The sequence below is a fragment of the Ambystoma mexicanum genome, chromosome 4p, assembly GCF_040938575.1.
Source record: "Ambystoma mexicanum isolate Mex_15411 chromosome 4p, UKY_AmexF1_1, whole genome shotgun sequence".
In the NCBI taxonomy this organism is placed as follows: Eukaryota; Metazoa; Chordata; class Amphibia; order Caudata; family Ambystomatidae; genus Ambystoma; species Ambystoma mexicanum.
The window spans coordinates 873,634,646-873,661,811 of NC_090927.1; positions in this window are offsets into that span (position 1 = coordinate 873,634,646).

The following is a 27,166-nucleotide window of genomic DNA, read 5'->3' on the forward strand; positions in this document are numbered from 1 at the left end:
CCTGAGGCATCAGGTAGAAAAGAAAAAAAAAAAGAAAAACAAACAAGGAGGGCACCTAGGTCTGGAGCATTGTGTTTTATGATTGTTTGGGTGCAGAGGGTAGAACGTCCATATAACCTGTCAGTGAACTTTGAAAGCACCCCCAATCATGCCAAATTGTATGCTTGCCATATGCCTCAAGCCCTCAGATCATGTTGTCAGAGCTTAGATAGATAGAAAAACAAACTCTGCTGACCTGACCTTCACTCTGATGAGAGGAGCCCAGCTGACCCACGTGCCATGGGATCGACACCCCAGCAGCAACCAATCCAACGTGTTCACCTCATTATGAGTTTGGAGGAAGCCATGCCCTTAATAAGGGCATGGCTTCCTCCAAACTTGGGTCCTGGTCCGGGTTCCCTGAATGGGGAAATACCGGGTGATTCCGACCTAGGAAGGCCTGGTATTTCCCCATTCAGGGAACCTGGGAATGGGGAGGGAGCTAACAATGGGCCCGTTAATAAAGGGCCCGTGGTTAGCTCCCTGGTCCCCACAAAGGACCCGCAAAGGACGTCTGGTCTGACCAGACATCAAGAGCGGGTCCCGCAAGGGAACCTCGTAATATGGCGGAATGGGTTTAACGGCGCTGGCACCATTGCCGGCGCCGTTTAACCCATTCCGCCAGGGTCATAATGAGGCCCATAGTATATCATTGTGCTTCACCAATTGTATTGCAGAGTTGTGTACCTATAGTATGGCATCACTAGTGATGCGGTTTTGACTTATAATGTGCTGTCTGCATAATGTTTGGCAGAGAGCTCTCCGGGCAGCAGAGTTCTCTGCATGCACAATTTATCTTATATAAACCTGTTTCCCTAGCAATCCATCTCCTGCTCTCATTCCGTAGCGGGGTGTGTCCATTATTTCCTCACTTTTGTATGTGTGTTGGGGAGTGGGTGCCTTCAGTTTTTGCAGGCTTATTCCTGAGGGATCTTGAGTGCTGGATAAACAAAAGGGGCATTCTAGGAAAGTATCAGACTGGGTTTTGCAAGGAGATGGGAACTGACCTGAATGGTTTTGTTGTCAGCAGGTTGAGAGAGAAATCAATTAGAGCAGGCAATTGGCCATTATTTTTGGCAGCTGTTGACTTCTCACAGGCTTTTGACTCGGTGAATGGTAATCTGCTCTGGCTTAAATTGAGAAATAGGCAGATTTCTGGACCCTTGTTGACAATTTTGATGCATATACATGATCACAATCTGTTGCAGATGAGGATGAATGGACAGGGAGAACTGTCGGGGGCCTTCTGTGCTCAGAGGGCCCTTCACCAGGGCTGCGGTTTAGCTCCCTGTTTATTCAACCTCTATATAGCCGACATGATAAACTCACTGATAAAGACCTCATTCCCACCCCAAGGCTGTTGTCACTGAGCATTTCTCTTCTACTGTATGCAGATGATGTAATTTTGATGGATAGGACCCAGTGGGGACTCCAAAGATTATTGTACGTTATTGAGGTATATGCTGCGGCTAATGAGTTGGTGATGAATGAGAAGAAAACAAGTATATTCAGATTCTCAACAAAAGAAAAGGTAAAAGGGGGCTTAGCTGGCGCACGGATTCCCAGCCAATGAAACCATCAGCCTTTATGACTTATTTGGGGTTCAAGTTGGATTCAATAGATGATAAAGAGGTTGCCCTCTTGCGTATGCTCGTTAAGGCCACTCAGGCAGGAGCCCAGATGAGGAAAATTAGATCTAGGTACTGTAGCTTCTCTATTTGTCCTTTGTTGGCCTACTATAAGATGAAGGTAGTGCTGGCTATGCTATACGGAACAGAGATTAGCCACATATTATGCTCTCTATAGTACGAGAGGGTTGAGTCCAGAATTTGGAAGAGGGCGTTGGGTATACCGGATTGTGTACCCATGACCTCCTTACGATTTGAGTTGGGTCTCACAACATTGAGCGCGTGTTGGATTGGAGGATCGTGTCATTATACATGAAGATTATGCTACCTCTGAAGCACTCTCTGTACGAGGATTTGGCAGGTATTCTACAGTCTGGGCATCGGGCAGTGAGTAATTTCAGGGAGAGAGCAAACAGAATCTTAACATGTTGGAAGTATCAGTGGAAGACCTGAAGGACTATCCTAATGTGTTGAAAAGGGCTTTATTAAGGGGACGTTGGATAGCTGCAATTGCAAATACAAGGCAATCTAAAAGGTACTGTTGTTCATCATTTTTGGATAAACCATTGGGGAGCATTCCCAAACACCTGGATCGATTTCCAAACGCAAACTGGGACCTGCAGTTCTTGAGATATAGGCTGAACCTGCTCCTTACAGTGGAAATTTTACATCTAAGATCTCGAAATAAAGAGGTGGGGCTTGGTTGTGTCCTGTGTGGCCATATGAGTCTGCTGCAGAGCAGAGAACATGCGGTTCTGCACTGTGCGGCACTCTCAACTCTCAAATCCTTAGTTCTGGAAAATTTGGTCTACAACTACAAAGTGCTATATAATGCACTCTTTTTAACTTGTGTCTCCAGTGTCGAGGAAACAAAAGTCACAATAGCAGTTATGCAAATGTTGAATAGAGCTGGCTTGATAAAACTGAAATTGTAAATCAACTGCAGTAAATGGTATCTAGTTATTTCTTTTGTGGTTGCTGTGGCTCACCTTCTTCTTATTTTTATTGTCTTATTAATTTATGATGTCTGTTTTCATCTTCCTTTTATGAACTGTTCTGATTAATTATTTTAATATGTATAATGCAATTATGTAGGTGTATGTATTCACATATTTATCTTTTTTTTAAAGAGTTTTCTGTAAGGTTGCCTGAAAATACCCAGAATCACAATATATAAAACAAAATAGAGAGAGGATATAAAGAAACATTTGCACTGGTGTAAATCAGGAGATGCCGGTGAGCATCAGAAATGTACACCTACCATCTTGTACCTTTTCACCAATCTCAAAACTGAAGCAAATATGGATATGCCAAGATCACTTCTTAAATTCCCTTCAACAAATCTTTGTAAATCATGTGCTGCATTTGAGCATCTCAGAGATACTCCTGAAATCACCAGGTTTACTTCAGTTTAAGTTTTTGTGAACCAGGTAGTGTTAAACGGGATATCATATCGTGCCTCCTTTATTGTATATATTGGCTTAAGCCCAGTTTAGAAAACCGCGTTGCAAAGTTCCGATCTTAGATCGACTTAGCCGCCATTTTAGGTCCGTCCGCCATTTTGATTTGTATTCTAAAGTAATTCTGTGTTCTAAAATGGTGGATAGTGTTTCCCGCTTGTAACTGAGCCGTCCTGAACTTTGTACGTGAGTTAATGTCTAAACTGTTCGTTGGCCGAATGTTTGGATTGAGTAAAGAGACCTTGTTCCATGCCTGACTTGTAGACAGAGGAATTATCTGCGCCAACAAGTCGGATCCGTGGACATACATCAACTACAATGTAACGCCAATACTGAACGTGGACACTAGCTGAATTCCATTGTATAGGACATGTGTTAAGGCTTATTGTTAATCCAAGAATACACTCTTGCCATTGTGACTTGTTGACATGTAAACTGAGGATGATCCATGTTAGGGAGAATTCTCTTATAAGGCTAATTTCCCAAACCTAGTGAGTCCCCCAGCAGCTTTGCTGGATTTTTGGGGTTTGTTTTTTTCTCCTGCTAAGAGTGAGACTCTTTTACTCTCACTCTTAGACATGATTTGAGGTATGTCTTTGTCTTGTTATGTGCTTATGGGCTATGGGGTTTCTGTTTACTTCATAGGGTATCATCTGTTTTTCTGTATGTGTGGTACACAGCACCCTCAGTGCAGTACCAAGGGGGTGTCACAGTGACCCCCAAACATAGACTTCATACCCTGGGACTGACTACTGTCTCCCAGGGCATGTAAAGTCACCATTGGCTTTACTAATCCAAAATTGTGAACAGAACCAGTACAAACCATCATATTGTGGAAGTGCTGGTAAGGGATAATTCGATTGTCCCTGCGTCTGTTTTCGAGGGGGCACTGTCCCATCTCCCCTCATCGAGTTTCTGGCTGGTGGCAGTGGTTATCACGCAAAATATTCCACCAGAATATTCTCTATGGGATTTTCCCATTGATTTTAAACACACCACTTTTTGGTGCAATGTTAAAGATACAGCCGTTTTATTTATTTCATATTAAACCACTGGTTGGGTCTTTTTGCCAGAACTCGATTCTAAAATGGCATTTGTGTCCGTCTCTGTAACTCTGACCAAGGTCGAGTCCTTTGTTCCACTATTATGGTGGGCTTCTCCACAGAAGCCCTCCAAATGGTGCCACTCTGTCTGCGTTCCAAAGGAAGGGTGGAGGGGGGAATTGGCACCCTGGACTGCATTGCCTTAGCAACCCAAGTCGCACTCTACTCTGATTTGTCCAGTGGTGAGCCGCTTCCCGAATAGGGAAGCCACTGAGCCAGCTGTCATGATGATGACACCACCGGTGAAGCATGGCTGCAGCCACCTCAACACTGTCCCAACAACAAGAGATGATCTTCTGCTGGACGAGTCTTCTTCCCCTGATCTGGTGGGGTCAACCAGTTTGCCCTTTTCGCCTTCCAAAGACGTCTCTTGGTCGAATCACCCGTGCCAAGCACCCCGGCGACGTATAGCCAAGTTCACCACTTTCAACTGCGAATAAAACGACCACACCTTTTAATCGGGAACTCTGCGGCTGGTTTCATACCTGTGCAGTGCAATGACTCCACGTTTCCTCCTCGATGAGATCTTCTCTTCCCCTGGTCGGAACCACACACTTCAACCACTTTCAGGAACAACTGCCGCCGCTGTAGCTTCCTTTCTTTTTAAGGCACTGTGTCCTGCCTGGCCTCCCTTTCTACAGAATGCTAAAGGTGACCCTTAAATCCTTAGCTTTTAAACTGGGTTGGCTCCAGGCCTTCTAACTATATCTTTTAAATCACCCCAACTTCTTTTGAACACTCTGCAAAGACTTTCAGTGCACTTTAAACCATGTGATCCTGGGCACATTTTGCTTTGCTCCATTTAAAGTGGGCCTTGCCTATGAACTTTGGCTCTACAGTATAACCTGCCTTTCTCCCCTTGCTCTGAACTCTTAAAAGTGTTGGGAACTGTTTCATTCTTATGCTCTGCCTTTTTCTCTCCCTTTAACTACATTATCAGAGTGCCATCTTGGTTAAGCGCACACCTCTGTTCTAACAAATAGTAGTGTTTTAACCCTGACATGTCTGATAACTATTGAGGGAGGTGTGTATACTTTTCATGACTGTGTTATAACTTGCTTTTGATTGAAAGTGCTAGTATATGCCATAAAGTGTGTTTTAAATAAATAATTATATACTCTAATGTGTTTTGGCCCTATTGTGTATACTCTGCATACCGCCCTACTCTTCTTGTGAGAAGTCTGACTGCTCAGCCACATCTACCAGGTAAATCAGGGTGGTGCGGACTGCTACCAATTGGGTTTACTGCTTACTCCTGTAGTCTTAATCTTTTTGCAGTGTTCGCCAAGGGAACTGCACAAGATTCTGCCTAACAATCCATATGCATATAGTTGGACAAACCAAAAGTGAACTCGGCACGAACTCTAGACCCTGCATAATTAACCTGTAGAGGGGCTGGACATTATAATTGGAAATGTATAAAATGTGCAACTGTTTCGACATCCAGTACCACTCACTTCTCACACCAAAAGGGCTGGTATTCACTGTGATGTACTGAGGGCCAGATAGCTATCTGATACTTGGTTTCTTTGTAAAATGTACAGTCTTAGAATAAAGATCTGTGAATCTTTATAAGCCCGTGTTTGGTGTATTTCCTTTTGGGGTACTCAGCCTCGATATTTCCTCCTTGCTTTTACAGATGGTGCCCGAATAGGGACCCTCAAGATTGATGCCATCTCGTTGAAGGTTGACGCGGCTATCGGACCGGGATCGGGATCGGACGGTGACAAAGGGGGCCCCTTTCTTGGATGAGACGCGACACCTCAGCAGCGCTGCACAACCCGATCTCTGGACGGTGAGCCCGCGGTCCGAGATGGCATCTTGACGAGGGTCCATATATCGAGGCGGGCAGATTTGCCGAAATCACCAACTACGTGGGACCTTTGTTAGTACTTTGAGATCCGATCAGACCGCCTTAGGATTTGATCAGGTGAGTCGTGACTTGATTCTTAAGTATCCTTTTAATTTGTTTTGGCGTATTGCACTCGCGAGTACAATTATTGACCAGGTAACACCCGTATTCTGATATGCCTGGGAAATTTTCTGCCTGCTTCAGGGCGTTATTCCGCAGTGACAGACAATCTTTTGAATTTGGCCGAACGGCGCCAATGGCGGGGTCGCCGGCATGTACTATGTACTGTAAGCACGGCATTGGTAGCATAGTGTTTAATGATATTTGGCACAGACAAACTAGACATGCTTCCGAACTTCAGTGGCCAATCAATGGTAGTTTTGAAATTCCTTTTATTGAATATTTAGAATCCATATTATTAAAGAAAAAGGCTAGACCTGCAGCATTTGATGTATTACAGAATTGGAAGAAACAAGCTATGCAGCAACTTAAGAGTAGGGAAAAACATGCGCGCCGTCATATGACGAATGCCAAAAAAGCGTTGTTATATGACCAGAATAAACAGTCTGAGTCAGTTAGGAATATGGATAGGGCTTTTTCACTTGGTCTCCAGAAAATGTATCCTTCTAAAAACTTTCATGTATCTGATGAGTTGATTGACAAACTTCTAAATGAACGAAGGCCTGGTGTCACTGCACCACCTCTGTATGTTCCTCTTCCTGCTGTTATTCCTCCGCCTGTAGCTTCTCCTGCTCTTGCTCCTCTTAATGTTCCTCTTCCTCCGGCAGTTGTTCCTCCTCTTGTCGTTGCCCCTCCACCTGCTCCTCCACTTTTACCTGCTGTTAGGGTCCGGTGGGTTTGCCTGCTGCACCAGTAATAGCACCTTTATTTCCGAATGTACAAGGTTTGCCTACTCTCCCTCTTCCAAGTGGTTCTGCACCGCTTGTAGTTGATCGGGGAGCGGGATCGAGGGTTGTAACTCGTAATGCTGTGTCTCCAGAGAGAAAGCATGAATTGACTGCATGGACTAGACATTGCACGGAGAAGGGTGAACAAGCTGATGTTTTTGCCACACTCTCAAACTTAGAAAATTTTCCTGATAAAAACGTTTTTATTGAAGGATTGGGAGTTCATTTACGAATAATGTGGAACAGGTTAAATGATATAGATCTCCCACAACGGTTAAGGGAACTGAATACTTTAGCATTTTCTAGAGATACTGCAGAGAAAGTACATGAGCACGCCGAGAGGGTTTTTGAGTATAGAAGGGAGTCAGAAAGGTTACGGAATGAAGATGTAGATGGTGATAGTTTGGACGCTTTGTTAGTACAGAAACGTTTTTTTCCTTGTCGCAAATTGATAAATAAGAAAACATGAATTTGTACGAAAGATGCGATTTCAAACATGTCAATAACTCCAGTTGAAGTATATGACACGTATAGTCAGCATACGCCAGAAATGCAGAGGAAAGTGATACAGGTAATGGTAGAGTACCTGCAGGATGAATGTATAAGAAGAATGATTTGGTGTCCTGCAGAATTACTGAATATTTATAAGAGGGCTTTTTCGTTTGACACTTCTTCAGCTGCTTTAGCACTTGATCTAGCTCTGTTGCTTAGCAAGCGTTCGGAATTGCCTACTACTCAGTTGCCGATGAGAGAGGTTCCTCCGACATTTGTCCGAAAATTTGAGATTCCCGCTAATGTTGCAATGGGTGCAGATGCTTAAGACATCCCTGCACATTATGTGTCGCAGTTCGTTCACGTCCTGTTTTCGAGACAGGAATTGAACACCATTAAACAATCTATTCCCGATATTAGGAAGAATCCGACAGGGTTCTATAAAGAAATAGAGTCTGTTTTGCAATCATCAGTATTTACCTTAAGCGATATTGACTTGTTATTTCCCGTACTCCTGCCTATTGACATGTGGAAGCAGATTAGGACTGTAGATGATGTACCAGGGTTAGGAGACACATGGGATAACATGGTTAGGCTAGATAGAGAAAGGCCAGCTGGCGAGAGACCACCACAGGTAATATTGACTTTGCCCGATAGAATAGTTATGAAATTAAAAACTATAATTCCTGAAAGAAGGATTATTTGGGACAAGCTTATTGCCTGTGTCCAAGGAAAGTCTGAGGGCGCTACCGAGTTCTTTAATCGATTCGAAAAAGTATTTTCATATTTCAGTGGACAAGATTTGAGTACAGAGTCTGGGAAACGACTATTTGTGGACAAATTTGTGCGTGGATTACTGCCTGACATCCGGTCGCAAATGATGTCTTCAGAGAGCGCTTGGCAAGCTAAGTCTCAGTCAGAAGTATTGCATATGGCTCAATACTATGAGAATCATGTCAATAATGAAAAAGAAAGAATTTGAAAGAGAAAAGGAGACTTAAAAACAAAAGTTCTATTGCAGCAAATTGGTAGAGGCCCTAGAGGGGGTAATTTACAATTTAGAGGACAGTATGTTCCACAGGGAAATGCGCCATTGGGTCCTGTAAACATAAACCAGTGTGCTTATTGCAGACAAGAGGGTCGTTGGCGTGCACAATGTCTGATCCTCCAGCAGAGGTCGAATAACGTATTTGGTAATATGGGTAGACGATCCAGAGGCTGCCCTGGAGCATGGGGTCCTGGTAGAAGTCAGTTTTCGCAGGATTCACAGCAACCTTTTTCACAGGATAATCAGGCACCAAGTGTGGATAATAGAAACATTTTTGATCATCCTTCTGCTGCTTACCTCTCTGAAGAACTTCCTTTTGACAGCATTTTGTTTCGTTAGGATTGCCCGAAGCAGGGTTTGGAACCGATGCCTCTTCCCGTTAATCAGAAAGGTCCCTACGTCGAGATGTTAGTGGGAAATAGGAAACATCTATTCTTTATATACACAGGGGCACAGAAGTGTTCCATTGACCATTCACGGGTTCCAAACATTCTACTGTCAGGGCAAACCAATGTTTCTGTAGGGTTTTCTGGCACACCCATATTCTGTCTGGTTTCTAAGCCGGTACCGATTACTTTGGGTCCATTTACGGACCACTGTCCATTCCTCTTGAATACGAATTGTGGAGAGAATTAGTTGGGTTGAATCTGTTGAAGGAATTAAATGCGGTAATTCATTCTTCTTCTGATGGAGTGCGTTTGAAGATTTCACCACAGCAACTTTCTGTGTCTCAGTTCTTGACCAGACCTTTGCCGCCGGAATTCAGTGATGTTCCAGAGTGTTTATGGGCAATTGATGATAATGATGTGGGTGTCTTGCAAATTGAGCCAGTTAAGATTATTTTGAAACTTGGAGTAAAGTTGCCACATATTCCCCAGTATAAGATCTTGCATCGATGGTGAGCAAGCTTTGAAATGAATAGTCTCCGATTTTGTGCATCGTGGGGTGATTGAGGAAATTGCAGGTAGTTTGTGCAATAGTCCAATTTTGCCCGTGTACAAAAAAAGTGGTAATGCAATTCCTTTCCGTTTCATTATTGATTTACGTGCCATCAATAAGATTGTTGCTCCACAATTTCCCATTGTGCCCGATGTGACGACGATACTAACTATGATTTCAGCTTCAGCTACTCACTTTAGTGTTGTGGATCTAAAGAACTCCTTCTTTAGTATTCCTATATACAAAGACAGTAGATACTTGTTCGCGTTCACCTTAGGGGGGCGCTCGTTTACCTTTACACGTGCACCGCAAGGTTACACGGTGAGTCCTAGCATTTACAATAGGGCTTTGAAAGAGCAGCTCGACACACTCGAGTTGTCCACCACTTGTATAATGCTTCAGTATGTCGACAATCTACTCTTAGCTGCTGACTCAGAGAGTGCCTCTAAGGAGGGCACCGTGTTGTTGCTTATCCACTTATCACGACATGGACACAAAGCTTCACTTAAAAAGTTTCAATATTGTCGACAGGAGGTCGCCTATTTAGGCTATCTCCTGTCAAAGGAGGGAAGAAGGTTGATGCCTGAACGGATAAAAATCATTTCTAGCATGTCTGTCCCAAATACACAGAAGGAAGTCAGAGCCTTGATGTGAATGGCTTCGTACTGTAGGCAGTGGATCCCGAAATTCTCCTTAGTGATTAAACCAATGTTGGCTTTGACGAAGAAGGGCATTTGGAACACCAGCAAGCATTTGATCTGCTCAAGACTGGATTGTGCTCGGCACCAGTTTTGGGCACACCAAATTATGAAAAGGCCTTTGTGTTGTATGTGCATGAATGTGATGGATGTGCTTTGGCTGTATTAACGCAGCAACATGGAGGGAAGAATAGGCTGTGCGGCTACTTTTCTTCCTCCCTTAATCCTGTTGCATGCGCTTTGCCAAGATGTTTGAGAGCTGTCGCTGCTGCTGCTGTGTCTGTAAAGCAGAGCCAGGGAATGGTCCTAGGCCATGCTTTAACCCTGATGGTACCTCACTCTGTAAACATTCTATTAAACAGAACACAAACGCAACACCTCACCTCTGCATGATTAACAAGATATGAATTGATCTTGTTTGCACCGCATATTCAAATAAAGAGGTGTTGTATATTGAATCTGGCTGAACTTTTACCTTTCCGCAAGGTACTGCTTGCAGTGATGAAGAGTCACATGACTGTCTTTACACTACAGAGCAAGAGACAAAAGGCAGAATTGATCTGAAAGATACTCCTTTGAACAATCCACAAGGGGAGCTGTTTTGCGATGGCTCCTGTTTCAAACTCCCGCATGGTACATCCACAGCTGCTTATGCAATCACCACATTGAGCACGGTTGGTGAGACCAAAACAATCACGCATAACTCTGCGCAAGCCGCAGAGATTATAGCATTGACCCGAGCTTGTGAACTTTCCGAAGGGCTTATGGTAAATATATATACTGTCAGTCAGTATGCCTTTGGGGTGGTTCACAACTTCAGCAGACTTTGGGCAGAACAAGGTTTCTTGACTTCACATGGCACTAAAATCCAGTATGGCTCCTTGCTAGTACGGTTACTCTCAGCGCTTGCACTACCTATTCAGCTAGCAATTATGAAATGCGCAGCACATCAGAAAATCATAGATAATGTAGGTAAAGGGAACGCTTTCGCTGACCAGATAGCCAAACAGACTGCCACTGATCTCTCTTCAGAAATGTATACTTCAAGAGAAGCCACAAATGCCTGTACTTTGAATGAGGTTATTGAATCCGTGAACAATATTCAAGCTGATGCCACGTTAGAGGAATCTATGAAATGGGCTGAGGTTTTGGCAAAATTGGATGATGATGGGTGTTGGGTGGACAAAGTAGAAGGGAAATGGTTACTGCCTGATGCATACGTCACAATGATTGTTGTTATGGCTCATGGCCCCACCCATATTTGTGCACGAAAGGTCACCAAAATGTTGCAAAGTGTGTGGGTAAATGATAAGATCTCTAAAGTAGCTGAGCACTTTGTCCAAGGGTGTATGATTTGTCTGCAGCATAATGTGGGGAAGGGCACATCCACTCCTAGGGGTAGTTTTGATCCACCTTCTGTCCCCTTCGAGGTAATCCACTTCGATTTCATTGAAATGGAGCATTGCAATAACTACAAATACGTACTAGTGGTTATCTGTGCTTTTAATAAATGGGTTGAAGCCTTTCCTGTCAAAGATGCCACAGCTATGACATCGGCGAAGACCATGCTGAAGGAATATTTACCTAGGTTTGGTTTGCCAAGAGTCATCTGGTCGGACAATGGTCCACATTGTATAGCTGCTGTAATTCTGCAGATATGCGTGGGATTACAGATCAATAAATGGTTCAATTCGGCTAGGCACGCAAAGAGTGCTGGTTTAGTAGAAAGACACAACAGCATCATCAAGAACAAGCTTGCTAAAACGTGTCCCGGCACCAAACTAAAATGGCCGGACGCCTTACCGATCGTGTTGTTATCTATGAGAACGACCCCTCAAACTAAGACTGGGCTCTCTCCATTTGAGGTGGTCATGGGTAGGCCAGCTAACATTTGGAATTTACCGAAGCCCCATTCTCTACGCGAAGTCGAAAATGTACTTCTTTCTGACTACTGTGGACAGTTAACTAAAAATCTGTATTTGATTTATCACCAGGTGCGAGAGGCTTTACCTGTTAAATACGAGGGCCCAGGTCACAGTATACGGCTGGGAGACTGGGTCCTGACCAAGTCGTTTGAACAATCTTCTTGCCTCGCACCTCGTTGGGGCGGCCCCTACCAAGTTCTTCCACAGTGCGAGTGGAGGGCAGGAAGCATTGGATCCATGTGTCTCACATCAAGAGGATTCCTTTCCCTTTGCCACATGCTACAGAAGACACAGAACCCCTCACCAATACCGTAACCAACGATCTTTTGTCATCAAACAACATTGAGAGTGCGTCAGAGACTCTCCCTGAGCCCGTGGGGCCTGGGGAAACAGCCACTTCATCTCCACACTCTCCAACAGTTCCGTTTTCAAAAGTTGTTTCGGATCTTGTGTCAGATCCTGCTTTGAGCTCACCGCTTCCATCAGGAAGTAACGACACGTTGTTCACAGATCATTCAGTACCAGGGATCACAAGGTACGATCTGCATCCAAGGAAGTAGACTTACTGCACGGTTCGACTGTGCCATCAAGGAAAATCATCGAGGGGCTTGTCTCTTTGGCCCGCTCTTTTGCATATAAAGGGATTCTGTTGTCTAGGGTGTGTGAAAGGACTAATAAGACGCTCAATCTGGAGATCGCCAGCAAATTAACTTTGGTGCAATCGTTTGAAGAAACAATGCCTGCAACCGCTCCCACTTGCATGGAACAGATAAGAGACTGTGTGAACGGCCGTGAATATGAGCAATCAAATGTGTGGGCCCCAAAAATGTATTGTTGTCTTGTGATGATGTTAACTGGTTTTACAATAGTCATTGCCTTAGGTTTCTGGTATCTGGAAGAAGTACATCCGCTTGAAAATGTGTTACCTACTGAAAATGTACCCACTGTTTCTACAACTTTTGTGCATCTGCACACTCTCCTAGAGACTCTCAGCCCAGACAGAGTTACCATAACAATACTCTTTTACTCATTATGAATGCTACACATGCCATTTTCAATAAGTCCAATTGTTGGGTCTGTTAGCATTTACCGCAAAACGGGGATAAGGGGCTGGGTTGGTATATTCATCCTTTACCTTTGACAACTGCATGCTATGCTTCTCTAAGGGCACTATTCTTTGGCCGATGGAACAATAGCATCTCAGGGAACTTTGATGGAACTAACTTGAATGATTTTGAGAAACGAGTTCAAACGCCCTTGGGATGCTCACTCTTCGCGAATAGGAGGAAGCTTAATGTTGCTTCTATTAGACCTTCTGATAGACTGTCCCGTCCTTTTCAATCTTTGATCTCTTTCAAGATGTCTCCTATAGGCAATAGGGATGCCACGCCACCTTTTACACTGTTAACCAAAGCCCCAATTCAGTTTCTTTCTGCATACAGAGGAATGGTACTCCGTCAACGGGTGATTTCAAGGGTTGCGCCAACATTGCGAATTTGACTAGTGAGGACAGACCTTTGTATGTAGGCAAACCTGTCTACTTTGTTTGCGGTAATGTAGCATTTCCATGGTTTCCCAGGGATTGGCAGGGAACCTGTTATTTAGGGATTCCGTTACCCAGGGTATTCATTGCTAGTACTGTAGAAATTTCAAAGGCTCATCCACGGCGGGACAAGAATGGTGATACTTCAGCACAAGTTCTGGGCTATGTAGCTAAATCCATTGTGCATTTTTTTGGGCAAATATCGAACTCGGAGGATATCAGAAGACTAGTGAGAGTACTGGAAAGGACCATCATTCGGACCACTGCATTACTCTATAACATGACTTTAGAACAAAAAGCAATAAGGTTAGTGGCACTTCAGAACTGGATGGCATTAAACGTCATCCCAACTGAGCGTGGTGGGGTATGTAAATTAGTGGGGTCCGCTTGCTGTGTTTTCGTGCCAGATTCCTCCCCAATGATCTTTAGAGCAATACAAAATCTGTACGTCCTTAGTTCAGAAGTTCATGTTCCCGAGGGAAACTGGGATCTTAGCGCTTGGTTCTGGGACTTCTTGCGATCTTGGGGATGGAAGCTAATTTCGGTCTTGCTGATTATTTTAGGTATTCTGTTGTTTCTTTGTTGTTGTATACAATGTCTTCCTGGTATGTGTTCGATGTTAGGAGGATGTTGTGCACAAGCGATAGGTACATTAGGAAACAAGGTGTACGCCCTAGAGAAAATATCTAATACATTTGTGCTGAAGGAAATCTCAGTATCCGACTTCATGACAATTGATATCTCTGATAGTGATTCAGGATGTATGGACATTGAGACGTGGAGTTGCTCGTAAAGTGACTAGAAGTAGTTTTAACGCTTGGCTTAGGCCAAAAGGAGGGTTTGTTAAACGGGATATCATATCAAGCCTCCTTTATTGTATATATTGGCCTAAGCCCAGTCGCTCTGCGAAGAAAACCACGTTGCAAAGTTCCGATTTAAGATCGACTTAGCCGCCATTTTAGGTACGTCCGCCATTTTGATTTCTATTCTAAAGTAATTCTGTGTTCTAAAATTGTGGATAGTGTTTCCCGCTTGTAACTGAGCCGTCCTGAACTTTGTACGAGATTTAATGTCTAAACTGTCCGTTGGCCGAATGTTTGGGTTGAATAAAGAGACCTTGTCCCATGCCTGACTTGTAGACAGAGGAATTATCTGCGCCAACAAGTCTGATCCGCGGACATACATCAACTACAATGTAATGCCAATACTGAACGTGGACACTAGCTGAATTGCATTGTATAGGACATGTGTTAAGGCGTATTGTTAATCCAAGAATACACTGTTGCCATTGTGACTTGTTGACATGTAAACTGAGGATGATCCATATGCATATAGTTGGACAAACCGGAAGTGTACTCAGCACGAACTCTAGACCCTGTATAACCTGTAGAGGGGCTGGATATTATAATTGGAAATGTATAAAATGTGCAACTGTTTAGACGTCCAGTACCACTCACTTCTCACACCGAAAGGGCTGGTATTTGCTGTGATGTACTGAGGGCCAGATAGCTATCTGATACTTTATTTCTTTGTAAACTGTACAGTCTTAGAATAAAGATCTGTGAATCTTTATAAGCCCGTGTTTGGTGAATTTCCTTTTGGGGTACTCAGCCTCGATATTTCCTCTTTGCTTTTACAGAAGTACGTCTTGAAGTCCACATTGAGATGCTCATTAGCATCTCCTCATTTGCTCTGGTGTAGGCCCTCTTTGGCTATTTTGTTGGAGAGAGTATCAAGTGTGTCGAGGAGGGCTTACAACATCATCTTCGGTAGACAGTCATGCTCAACATCTTTATCAGCATAACCGTCAAAATATTATTTGGTGGCACTGCGACTGAGACAGTCTACACATTCCGAAATCAGTGAATAATTGCCTCACAACATGGTAGCTCATCCTCAAGGTTGTACACTTCAGTCCCAGATTAACTAGTTGCATCCGGCAATGGCCACTTACTAGAATTTAACACTTTTTTAAATTCTTGCTGTAGTTCTTTACATAAACTGCTAATTTAGATCTACACTTTTGTCAGACTCTGAAGAACTTGTATTTTTTTATTATTATTTTCATATAGCGCTTTACACCAAAGCAGTTACATTATAACAACAGAATACATAGAATTCGATAAACTAGAAAATAATTACAAACATGAGAAAAGCCATTAAAAACAGTGTGTAGAACAATTTACCTAGGACAATGATCGAATAAAGGAGGGAGGAGGAATAAGGGAGAGAGGAGGGAGTCAGGGCACGGAATTAGAAGGAGTTTCAAGGGGAGCAGAGGAAGTGTAAGAGGAAGGTGAGAGTGAAGTGGAAGGGAACTGATGAGGAAAGTCAGGACGGGGAAAGGAAAAGAAGAGATTTCAAGGAAGCGCGGAATGAGGAGTAAGAAGTAATGGAGAGGAGAGAGAGAGGTAGAGAGTTCCAATGAGTTGAAAGGAACTGAAATGAGAAGACACACACAGGGAGGGAGGAAAGTACGTAGGAAAAGATCAGCTGAATGGAGAGAGTGGGAGGGAGTGTAGAAAGAAAGGAGAGAGGAAAGATAGGGGGAGCGAGGTCATGAAGAGATTTCAAAACGAGACAGAGGAAGTGAAATTTAAGTTGGGAGTGAAAGGTAAGCCAGCCAAGGTAAGAGAGCAAAGAGGAAACAGAGTCATGAGGGGCAAGAAGACAAAAGGTACGGATAGCAGAGTGGTAGAGGGATATATGGGGAGCACGATGAGAGGCAGGGAGTCCAAAGAGGAGAGAAGAGCAATAGAAAAGACGAGAGAATTTGAGGGAAGAGAATAAGAATTTGGTAGCGTGGAAGGTGAGGGAGGAACAGATTTTATGAATATTGAAGAGGTGGTAGCGACAAGCGCAAGAGGTAAGAGAAATGTGGTGGGTAAAGGAGAGGGAGGGGTCAAAGTGGAGGCCTAGATTACGAGCATGGGCAGAAATGGGAAGATTAGGAGGGGGAAAGTGAATCAAAGGAGGGGGAGTGGGAGGGGAGAGCGTGTTAGAGGGAAATAATACGACTTCAGTCTTATCAGTGTTGAGGGAGAGAAAGTGGGAAGACATCCAGTTTTTTATAGCAGTAAGACAGAAAGAGAGATTAAGGTGGAGGTCAGGAGTGAAGGAAGAAAAGGAGAGGAAAAGCTGGGTGTCTTCAGTGTAGAAATGGTGAGAAATACTGAAGGAAGAGATGATGGTAGCAAGAGGGGAGGTGTAAAGTGAGAAAAGGAAAGGGCTGAGAACAGAGACTTGGGGAACACCGTAGCCCAAGGGAAAGGTAGAGGAGGTGCGACCACCCCAAGAAACAGCAAAAGAACGATTAGAGAGGTAAGAGGAGAGCCAATTGAGAACAGAGCCTTTGAAACCAAAGGAAGAAAGAGTATTGAGGAGCAAGGGGAGAACAACGGTTTCAAAGGCCACAGAGAAGTCAAGGAGGATGCGGACAGAGGATTGCTTAGAGAAGGGAGCGGTGAGGAGGGAGTTGAGAACATATGTGACAGCAGTTTCAGTGGAGAGTTTGGGGCGGAATCCAGATTCAGAAGGGGGAAGAAGAGAGAGATTGGTTACAAAAATTGAGAGTTGGGAATAGACTAGGTGTACAAGAAGATTAGAGAGGAATGGAAGAAGCGAGATTGGACGAGAGTTGGATACAAGAAGGGGTTGACAGAGGATTTCTTCAAGATGGGGATGATGGTAGCATGCTTGAAGGCAGAAGGGAAGGTGGCAGAGGAGAGACAGATATTGAAGAAAGAGGTAAAGTAGGGAATAAGCAGAGGGTAGATCTTAGTAATAAGGGGGTGGGAAGGGGGTCAGAGGGGGGAGCAGTAGGGTGAGCTTTGGACAGGAGGAGGGAAACATTGGAAGGAGTGACATGAGAGAAGTTAGACATGCAAGCGGAGGGGGAGGAGAGAGGAGGGGGATCAGGGGAATAGGAAAGTGAGCGAAGAATGTTTTGGCGGAGAGAGAGTATTTTGGAAGAGAAAAAGTCAGCAAAGTCAGAAAGAGAGAGGGAAAAGGAAGCTGAGGGGTCAGGAGTGATTGGGGAGAGAAGATGAGAAAGGGTCTGAAAGATGCGATGAGGGTGAGAGGATTGAGATTGGAGAAGGTTAGAGAAGTAAGAACGTTTAGCAGAGCTGAGGCAAGAGTCATATAGAGAGTAGTATTAGAAGTAAGAGGTTTGATTAGTGAGAGAGCGGAGTTTGAGCCAGCGGCGCTCAAGTCGATGGAGGAGGAGATGCATAGACAGAAGATGAGAGGAAAGCCAGGTTGAGAAGGTTTGCGGGTATGGCAGAAAGAAGAGAGGGGGTAAAGTTGATAGAGTCTGGAAGAGATGAAAGAGGAGAGAGAGGATAAAGCTTCATTAGCCAAGAGAGAGGAGAAGTCAGGAAGAGGGAGAAATAGCAAGTGCCGAAAAAGAGAGAAGGGCTAAAGTTATGAAGATCCCGTCGAGAGAAGGAAATGGGGGAAGGTGAAGGGGTGGACGGAGGGAGAGGGGGAATGAGGGAGAAAGAGAAAAGCATGATCAGAGAGATAGTTGGGAAGGGTAGAGACTGGGGAGGAGGAATAAGTAGAGATAAAGATAAGGTCAAGAGTGGAGCCAGAGGAGTGGGTAGGAAAGTAGGGTGGGGAAAGAGAAGGTAGGAGTCAACAATGGAAAGAAGGGGTGAAGGTTGATGGGAAGTGGGGAGATGAAGGTTGATGTTGCCGAGTACAGTGAGGGGAGATGGGGAGGGGGAGATTAGAGAAAGGAGGTAGTCGAAGTCATCGTAGAAGGAGGGGAGGGGGCAGGGTGTCTGTTGATAATTAGAAAGGAAATAGCGTGGGGAGAAGTAAAGGATTTGTACAGGTCTTCAAAGGAAGGGAAAGTAGGAAGAGGCGTGATAGAGGGGGAGGAGAGACATTTAGTGTTGTAGATGAAACCAATGCCACCACCACAATCAGAAGGAGGGGAGACATGAGAAAAGGAGGAGGAGGAGGTAGTGAGGGAATCGGGTACTGTAGACTTATGGAGGGGGATACAAGCTTCGGTAATACAGAGAAAATGAAGGTTAAGTTGGAAGAACATGTCCAGAACAGCTGTGATTTTATTGCAGAGGGTTTTAGCATTCCAGAGGGCAATATTGATGAAACTGGAAGGGCTGATGATAGCGGGGCAGATGAGGTTGGGTCAGAGGGGGAGGGAAGGAGGTAGAGGGGGTGAGCAGGGGAAGAGGTTGCACACTGGAATGGTCATCATGAGGATAAGGAGGAGGGATAGAAGAAGGGGAAGGAAGCAGGGCTTAAGAGGCGGAAAGGGAACAAAGAGAAAGGTGGGCAAGGAGAGTGGGGTCCAGTAATGCGCATGACAAGGAGGGATAAGAACGTGCTGGTGAGGGGATACAAGTGTGTGGGGCATGGGAGAATTGTGAGAGTTAGTGTATGAGCCTAAAGAGGGGGGAGAGTAGAGAGACGGAGCACTGGGAGGAAGGGGAAGAAGGGAGAGGGGTACTGAATAGGTTGGAGGTCAGACAAGAATGGTGAGGGTGTGTTCAAGTCAGCAGGTGACTGGTGCGTAGCAGCAGATGAAGAAGGAAAATGGAGAGTAAAGGTGCAGGTAAGGGGGAACACACTAGGGGAAGGGGAGCAGGAGAGGTGGAGCAAATAAATGGTTCAGGCAGGCATAAATGCCAACCAAAAGTTCCATGCAGAAGTAGTAGATCTTGAGGAGAGGGCCTGAGGATGTCTGGACCCTGGGAGCAGGCAATGGAGGAAAGGAGCAGTCAGGAGGCAGGTGGAGAGGGTCTGCAGAGGCCAGAACGCTGCAGGCAAGCAGGTATGCGGTAACAGGAGCTTAAAACAGCGAGTCCGGAGGAGTCAAAGATCAGCAGACCAGGAGGAGGGTGTCACCGGAGGCCAGAACACTACAGCTAGGCAGGTGCACAGTAACAGGGGGGGCAGGGGCTGAAGGTAGCAGAGCAGCCTGTGTGAGAACCGATCAAGACAGCAGTTTAGGGAGAGACATAGAGTCAGCACGTAAGAGGACCAGCAGGAGAAGATTGCAGGGAGACAACCAAGGCAGCCATGCATCTTGGAGAAGCTAATGGGGCAAGGCACAGGCTGACTGTCAGAGTAGCGACTCACCGGGAAGAGCGGAGGTGTGGTGGAGACAGGTTGGAAGGAACCATACTGTCATGATCTCTGCTTCCAAAAGGTCAGGACTTACCCAACTCCCTTGGAAGCAGACCCATAACCCAGGTTCCGAGTGCCAGCCAGTCCCAATTGGGACCTTTTGGACCCTGTCCTGGCGCCAGTGGCACCAGGCTCATAAATATGCCCAGTCCCAGCGCTGGAAGCGCCGGGCTCATAATGCTTGGGTGGACTTACCTGCAGCAGACCATGCTGCTTACTTACCTGCCAGTTGAGCCCCTGATCCTCTTCTGTTTGGGACTACTTTTCCTGTTGGGTGGGGCAGGAGCCACTCCCTAGGTTCAGAACACTGGAACTCTTCTGGAAAGCAGGAACTCTTTTCTTACCTAGGCGAGGCTGTGGAAGGAGACACCTAAGCACTACAGGAGGCTATTTAAACCACACCCGTTGGATGAATCTTGCTTTGCGTTATTCTGCATCCTCTGCAGCAGAACGCTCATCGTGTCTTCTGCATCTGATCCTGGGCCTAAGGGAAAAAGGCTTACCATCCTGAGTCCAGTCTTCAGCAACACCTATAAAGACAAGAAAGAACAGGTTAGCATTACGGTCTTCAGTGACAGCGCTTCTCTTACCTGGTCCATCAGCTGTCACCAACGCCTCGCGCTGCATTCCGGCATCTGAAAGACAAAGGCTTACCTACTCTTCGCGTGCTCCGGAGGTCTTCGCACTGCATTCCGGCATCTGAAAGACAAAAGCTTACCAACTCTTCGCACGCTCCGGAGGCCTTCGGCGCTGCATCCCGCATCTGAAAGACAAAAGAAGGTGCGTTTAAAGACATTGGGTAACTTTATTACTCACGTGCCATTACTCCTTCCCACGCCGAATCCAGTGGGTACTCCGGCACAAGCGCTTACTTACGTGCTTCCAGGCGCTTCTATTCCTCACACGGGTTCCATCCTCAACTCACTTCAGCCCGTCATCCGCCATCGCCGGAACCCTGCAAAACAAGAGACATCATTACAAAAGACTTTTAAAGACATTTGAAATACTCGGAACTTACCGTTCGTGCAGTAAATGACGGACAGCAGTCCTCTGAGGTCAAGAGGCCTGCACCCTTATCCAGTGAAGAAACTGGTTACGGCACCCTGCCCCGAGGCAGATGGAGAGCTCGGCGTTCACTTACCTAAGACATCTTACTCTTCGAGTCAGACATACAGTGCACAGAGGTCCAGCCCAAAGAGCCAACCGTGTGTTACACATCACCTTTGAAGATACGGTATTCGCCCAGTCAAGACCGGCGCCTCTGCGGGAATCAGGTGAGCGTTACAGAACGCAAAGCCTACCGCAAAACTCCCACCCAGGCGCTATGGAAACCTCGGATACCGACCAGCCAGCCCAGTTACTTGGGGAACTAAGAGCAGAAGCGCATGCAGCCCGTCAGGAAATGAACGCTCTAAGAAGGGAACTGATTATTTCCAAGGAGCGAACAGACGATCTCACTAGACAATTGCTACAGTCACAAGCCGGACAGACTCCGTTACCCGCATCAGGGGCAAATCTTCCTTCAACATCCCCTATGAACCCAGTGCAGATCAACCTACCTGGGAATGTACCTCTGGCTCCGCCCGAACGATTTTCTGGTGACCCAAAGAGGTTTGCAGTATTTATTAATCAGTGCCAGTTGCATTTCTTATGCCGGCCAGCAGCCTTTCCAACTGATCAAGCTAAAGTAGCTTTCGTGCTTTCGTACCTTAGTGGCAATGCGGCAGACTGGTCGATCCCTCTAGTTAATCAAGATGATCCGGTTCTCCATGATTTTCAAGCTTTTCAACTCAGGATGGAAAAACTGTTCGCAAGACATTCACAGGGGCAGGCCTTGGACAATGAGCTTCTTTCATTGCGACAGGGTAATCAAGACCTTTTGGCTTATATTGCGTCTTTCAACAGACTGATAGTGGAAACTCAATGGCCTGAGGACAAAAGGATTATGCTGTTTTATAGAGGTCTACGTGGAGAGCTCAAAGATGTGTTAGCCCAAGTAGTGAATCCTCCGCAAGACTGTTCGGACTATATAGACTTAGTCGTTCAAATAGATCACAGACTGCAGAACAGGAAGGCCGATCGTTCCAAGTTTGATGCTCGAGTATTTTCCAAACCACCAACTCCTTCCAAAGGGGTAGACTCCGGGGAACCCATGCAAATAGGGGGCCTGAAAGGACCACTAACACAAAAGGAGCGGGAAAGGAGAAAACAGCTGCAATTATGCCTCTATTGCGGAAACTCGGGGCACTTTCTTCGAGACTGTCCGGTGAAACCAGCCAAGAAGGCAGTAGGAGCTGCAGTTACCAAGGTCACAAACTCTGAGCAGGGAAACGACCTCGCCCGACAAGAATAGAGGTCCTCACCAGTTCCGTGACCTCGCATTTCGTGATACCTATGGTCCTCATTAGCACTGATCATCCGGATCGATTACATGCGATTGAAGCTTACGTCGACAGCTGTGCCATCGGCAATTATGTGGATCATGAAATGGTTTTGAGGATGAATCTGACTCTTTGTCCAAAGGCTGTAAAGGACGTCATTACTACGGTGGATGGTACGGAGATAGCCTCCGGACCAGTAACGCATACCACCCAAGAAGTGACGCTAGTAAGTCAAGATGGACACCATGAGAAGATCGTGTTCGATGTGATCAAGGCCCCTCAGTTCCAGATTATTCTAGGAATACCTTGGTTAGAGAAGCACAATCCTCAGATCGATTGGCGAGCAAGAACGGTTCAGTTTCCAGAATGTGTCTCTACTTGTCACCCTCAACCTGGTGTTGCACTGGCAGCAATTTCTTCGGAGACCCCCCAGTTACCTCCCGAATACCTAGAATTCCAAGATGTTTTCCGGAAGGATCATGCTAACTCTCTACCTCCTCATAGGTCTTATGACTGCCAGATAGACCTGATACCTGGATCTACTCCTCCTCGTAGTAGAATTTATGCCCTCACCGAGCCTGAGAATCTTCACCTCCGACAATACCTGGATCAATACCTAGCGAATGGGTTTATTCGTCCTTCCAAGTCCCCTGCTTCCTCAGCTTTGTTCTTCGTTCCAAAAAAAGAAGGAGACCTTAGAACTTGTATAGATTATCGTGCCCTGAACCAGATCACCGTTAAGAATAGATATCCGTTACCTTTGATCCCTGAACTCCTGGATCAAGTCAGAAAAGCATGCATATATACAAAGCTGGATCTTAGAGGAGCCTACCACTTGGTACGAGTAAAAGAGGGCGATGAATGGAAGACGGCCTTCCGAACCAAGTATGGGCTATTTGAATATCAGGTCATGCCCTTCGGACTTTGCAATGCCCCGGCCGCCTTTCAATATTTTATGAATGATGTCCTCAGAGAGCTCATAGATGTGTGTGTTGTTGTTTACATTGACGACATCCTCGTTTATTCTTCATCGGAATCTAAACATCGGAAACACGTGAAAATGGTCCTCGAGAGATTGCGTCAACACAAACTTTTCGCTAAATTGGAAAAATGTGTTTTCAACGTGACTGAAGTTGAATTCTTGGGATTCATATTATCACCTAGCGGAGTGCGTATGGATTCAAAGAAGGTCGATGCAATTCTCAAATGGCCATCGCCATCCTCCGTAAAAGGTGTTCAAAGCATGTTAGGCTTCGCTAACTTTTACCGCAGGTTTATCCCCGAATTCTCTCGAGTAGTCCAGCCCATCTCCGCCTTGTTAAAGAAAAACAAACGTTTTGAATGGTCTACCAAGGCGGAACAAGCTTTCCAGAATTTGAAGACTAAATTTATCTCTGCACCAATCTTAAAACATCCTCGCCCAGAACTCCCCTACATCGTTGAAACTGATGCTTCGAGCCTTGCCATGGGGGCAGTTCTACCACAAAAGGACCTAGTAACCAATCAGTTGCATCCCGTGGCATTTTGGTCCCGCAAATTCTCGCCTCCTGAAATCAATTACACTATTACTGATAAGGAACTTCTGGCTATCAAGTCCGCCTTTAAGGCTTGGCGGCATTATCTTCTGGGGGCCCGACACACCGTTACTGTGATTACAGATCACCGAAAACCTGCAATATTTGAAAACCGCAAAAGCCCAATCCTCTAGACAACTCCGTTGGGCACTATTCTTTGCCGAGTTTGACTTCATAATTACCTATCGACCTGGTCGAAAAAACGGTAAAGCTGATGCCCTTTCTCGGATGGGAGTGGAAGAACACTTGATCCACCCTAAACCTGTACCTATCATTCCCGAACAAAGAATTCTAGGTGTAATCACCACACAATCCATAGAGGAAGTTAAGGATAAAGCCAGGCAACTTGTAACTCCAGCAGACATACAGAATTGGCATCTGCAGGGAAAGGACTTTACAGTGAAGGACAACTTATTGTATTTCCAAGAACGATTATACCTGCCCAGCACAGATTTACAGAAAGAGGTAATCTCTTGTTATCACGATTCTTTAATGGAAGGACATCCCGGTATGGCCAAAACCTCAGAAAAGATCAAGCGCTACTTCTGGTGGCCGTCTTGGAAAAAAGATATCAGAGACTTTATAATGTCCTGTGGAGTATGCGCCCAAAACAAGAGTCAAAAGGAAAAACCAGCCGGCCTCTTACGCCCTATTGACATCCCACCTCGCCCTTGGCATACACTTTCTATGGACTTCATCACCGATCTACCTCCATGCTCCGGATACAATACGATCCTAGTAATCGTGGACCTATTCTCCAAGATGGCGCATTTCATCCCACTCAAAGGCTTACCTACAGCAACAACTCTGGCCCGAGAATTTCTCGAAAACATCGTCCGACTGCACTGTTTTCCTTCAGTTCTAATTTCGGATCGAGGTAGTCAATTTATTTCTCATTTTTGGCGAAGTTGCTGTCGGTCGGCCCAAATTGATGTGAGACTTTCGACCAGTCACCACCCTCAAACCGACGGACAAACCGAGAGGACCAATCAAACTCTGGAACAGTATTTACGCTGCATGCTGCAACAAACTGAAAAAACTTGGAAAGATATCCTTTGGATAGCCGAATATGCCTACAATAACTCTGTCCACTCGGGAACTGGGAAGACCCCGTTTTTTCTTTAATACGGCAGCCACCCTCGAACCTCGGAGTTGGATCCACTCCAAGATCTTGGAACACCAGCAGTAGACCGCCTGCATTCTACAATCACCCAAGCCTTTAAGGAAGCCGTTTCTCACCTTCAAAGGGCTAAAGAACAATACAAGAAAGGAGCAGATCAACATCGGAAGGAAGCCCCCCAATATCAAGTAGGAGATCAAGTCTGGTTATCCACCAAATATCTACCTCTAAAAGGACCACGCACATTCAACTCAAGATACCTTGGTCCCTATTCCATCACTACCATAGTAAACCCAGTAGCGGTCAAGTTGGACTTGCCCCCTCACATGAAGATACATCCGGTCTTCCACGTCTCTCTATTAAAACCCGTGCAACCTCAAACCCGACTAACTAAATCTCCAAAACCTATCCTAGTTGATGGAGAACTCGAGTTTGAAGTCAAAAGCATCCTGGACTCCAAGATCTCCAAATCTAAACTATTTTACCTAATTGACTGGAAAGGCTACGGCCCCCAAGAAAGATCCTGGGAACCTGCAGAATATGTCCACGCTCCTCGTCTAATCAAAAGATTTCATCGAACATTTCCTGACAAGCCCAAACCCCCGGAGAAGCCCGGTTTGGGAGGGGCCTTGAGAGGGGGTGCTGTCATGATCTCTGCTTCCAAAAGGTCAGGATTTACCCAACTCCCTTGGAAGCAGACCCATAACCCAGGTTCCGAGTGCCAGCCAGTCCCAATTGGGACCTTTTGGACCCTGTCCTGGCGCCAGTGGCACCAGGCTCATAAATATGCCCAGTCCCAGCGCTGGAAGCGCCTGGCTCATAATGCTTGGGTGGACTTACCTGCAGCAGACCATGCTGCTTACTTACCTGCCAGTTGAGCCCCTGACCCTCTTCTGTTTGGGACTACTTTTCCTGTTGGGTGGGGCAGGAGCCACTCCCTAGGTTCAGAACACTGGAACTCTTCTGGAAAGCAGGAACTCTTTTCTTACCTAGGCGAGGCTGTGGAAGGAGACACCTAAGCACTACAGGAGGCTATTTAAACCACACCCGATGGATGAATCTTGCTTTGCGTTATTCTGCATCCTCTGCAGCAGAACGCTCATCGTGTCTTCTGCATCTGATCCTGGGCCTAAGTGAAAAAGGCTTACCATCCTGAATCCAGTCTTCAGCAACACCTATAAAGACAAGAAAGAACAGGTTAGCATTACGGTCTTCAGTGACAGCGCTTCTCTTACCTGGTCCATCAGCTGTCACCAACGCCTCGCGCTGCATTCCGGCATCTGAAAGACAAAGGCTTACCTACTCTTCGCGTGCTCCGGAGGTCTTCGCACTGCATTCCGGCATCTGAAAGACAAAAGCTTACCAACTCTTCGCACGCTCCGGAGGCCTTCGGCGCTGCATCCCGCATCTGAAAGACAAAAGAAGGTGCGTTTAAAGACATTGGGTAACTTTATTACTCACGTGCCATTACTCCTTCCCGCGCCGAATCCAGTGGGTACTCCGGCACCCTTCAGCAGCTCCGAACTTGTACCTGCAAGATAAAAGGACAGTTACTGCGCATCGTGAAGCAGGCAACAAGCGCTTACTTACGTGCTTCCAGGCGCTTCTATTCCTCACACGGGTTCCATCCTCAACTCACTTCAGCCCGTCATCCGCAATCGCCGGAACCCTGCAAAACAAGAGACATCATTACAAAAGACTTTTAAAGACATTTGAAATACTCGGAACTTACCGTTCGTGCAGTAAACGACGGACAGCAGTCCTCTGAGGTCAAGAGGCCTGCACCCTTATCCAGTGAAGAAACTGGTTACGGCACCCTGTCCCGAGGCAGATGGAGAGCTCGGCGTTCACTTACCTAAGACATCTTACTCTTCGAGTCAGACATACAGTGCACAGAGGTCCAGCCCAAAGAGCCAACCGTGTGTTACACATCACCTTTGAAGATACGGTATTCGCCCAGTCAAGACCGGCGCCTCTGCGGGAATCAGGTGAGCGTTACACATACTCAGCGGCGGTGCCTCGAGGAGGCCGGTGTTGGGAGGGCCGGCGCAGGCCAGAGTAGGACTCTGGACGACGTGTGGCCACAGCAGTCGCACATCCATGGAGGCCGAAGATGGGTGGACTTGTGCAGGCCAGAGAGGTTCTGGGAGGCGATAAAAGGCTGGGACCTGAGCAGGTCAGTGGAAGGTGCAGGTGGTGAAAGAGGTGCTTGCCAGGATGGAGCGGGCAGCCAGTGTCACACGTCCTTGGAGGGTTGGTGGAGGACCCAGAAGGCTACAGCTGGCATGCGATCA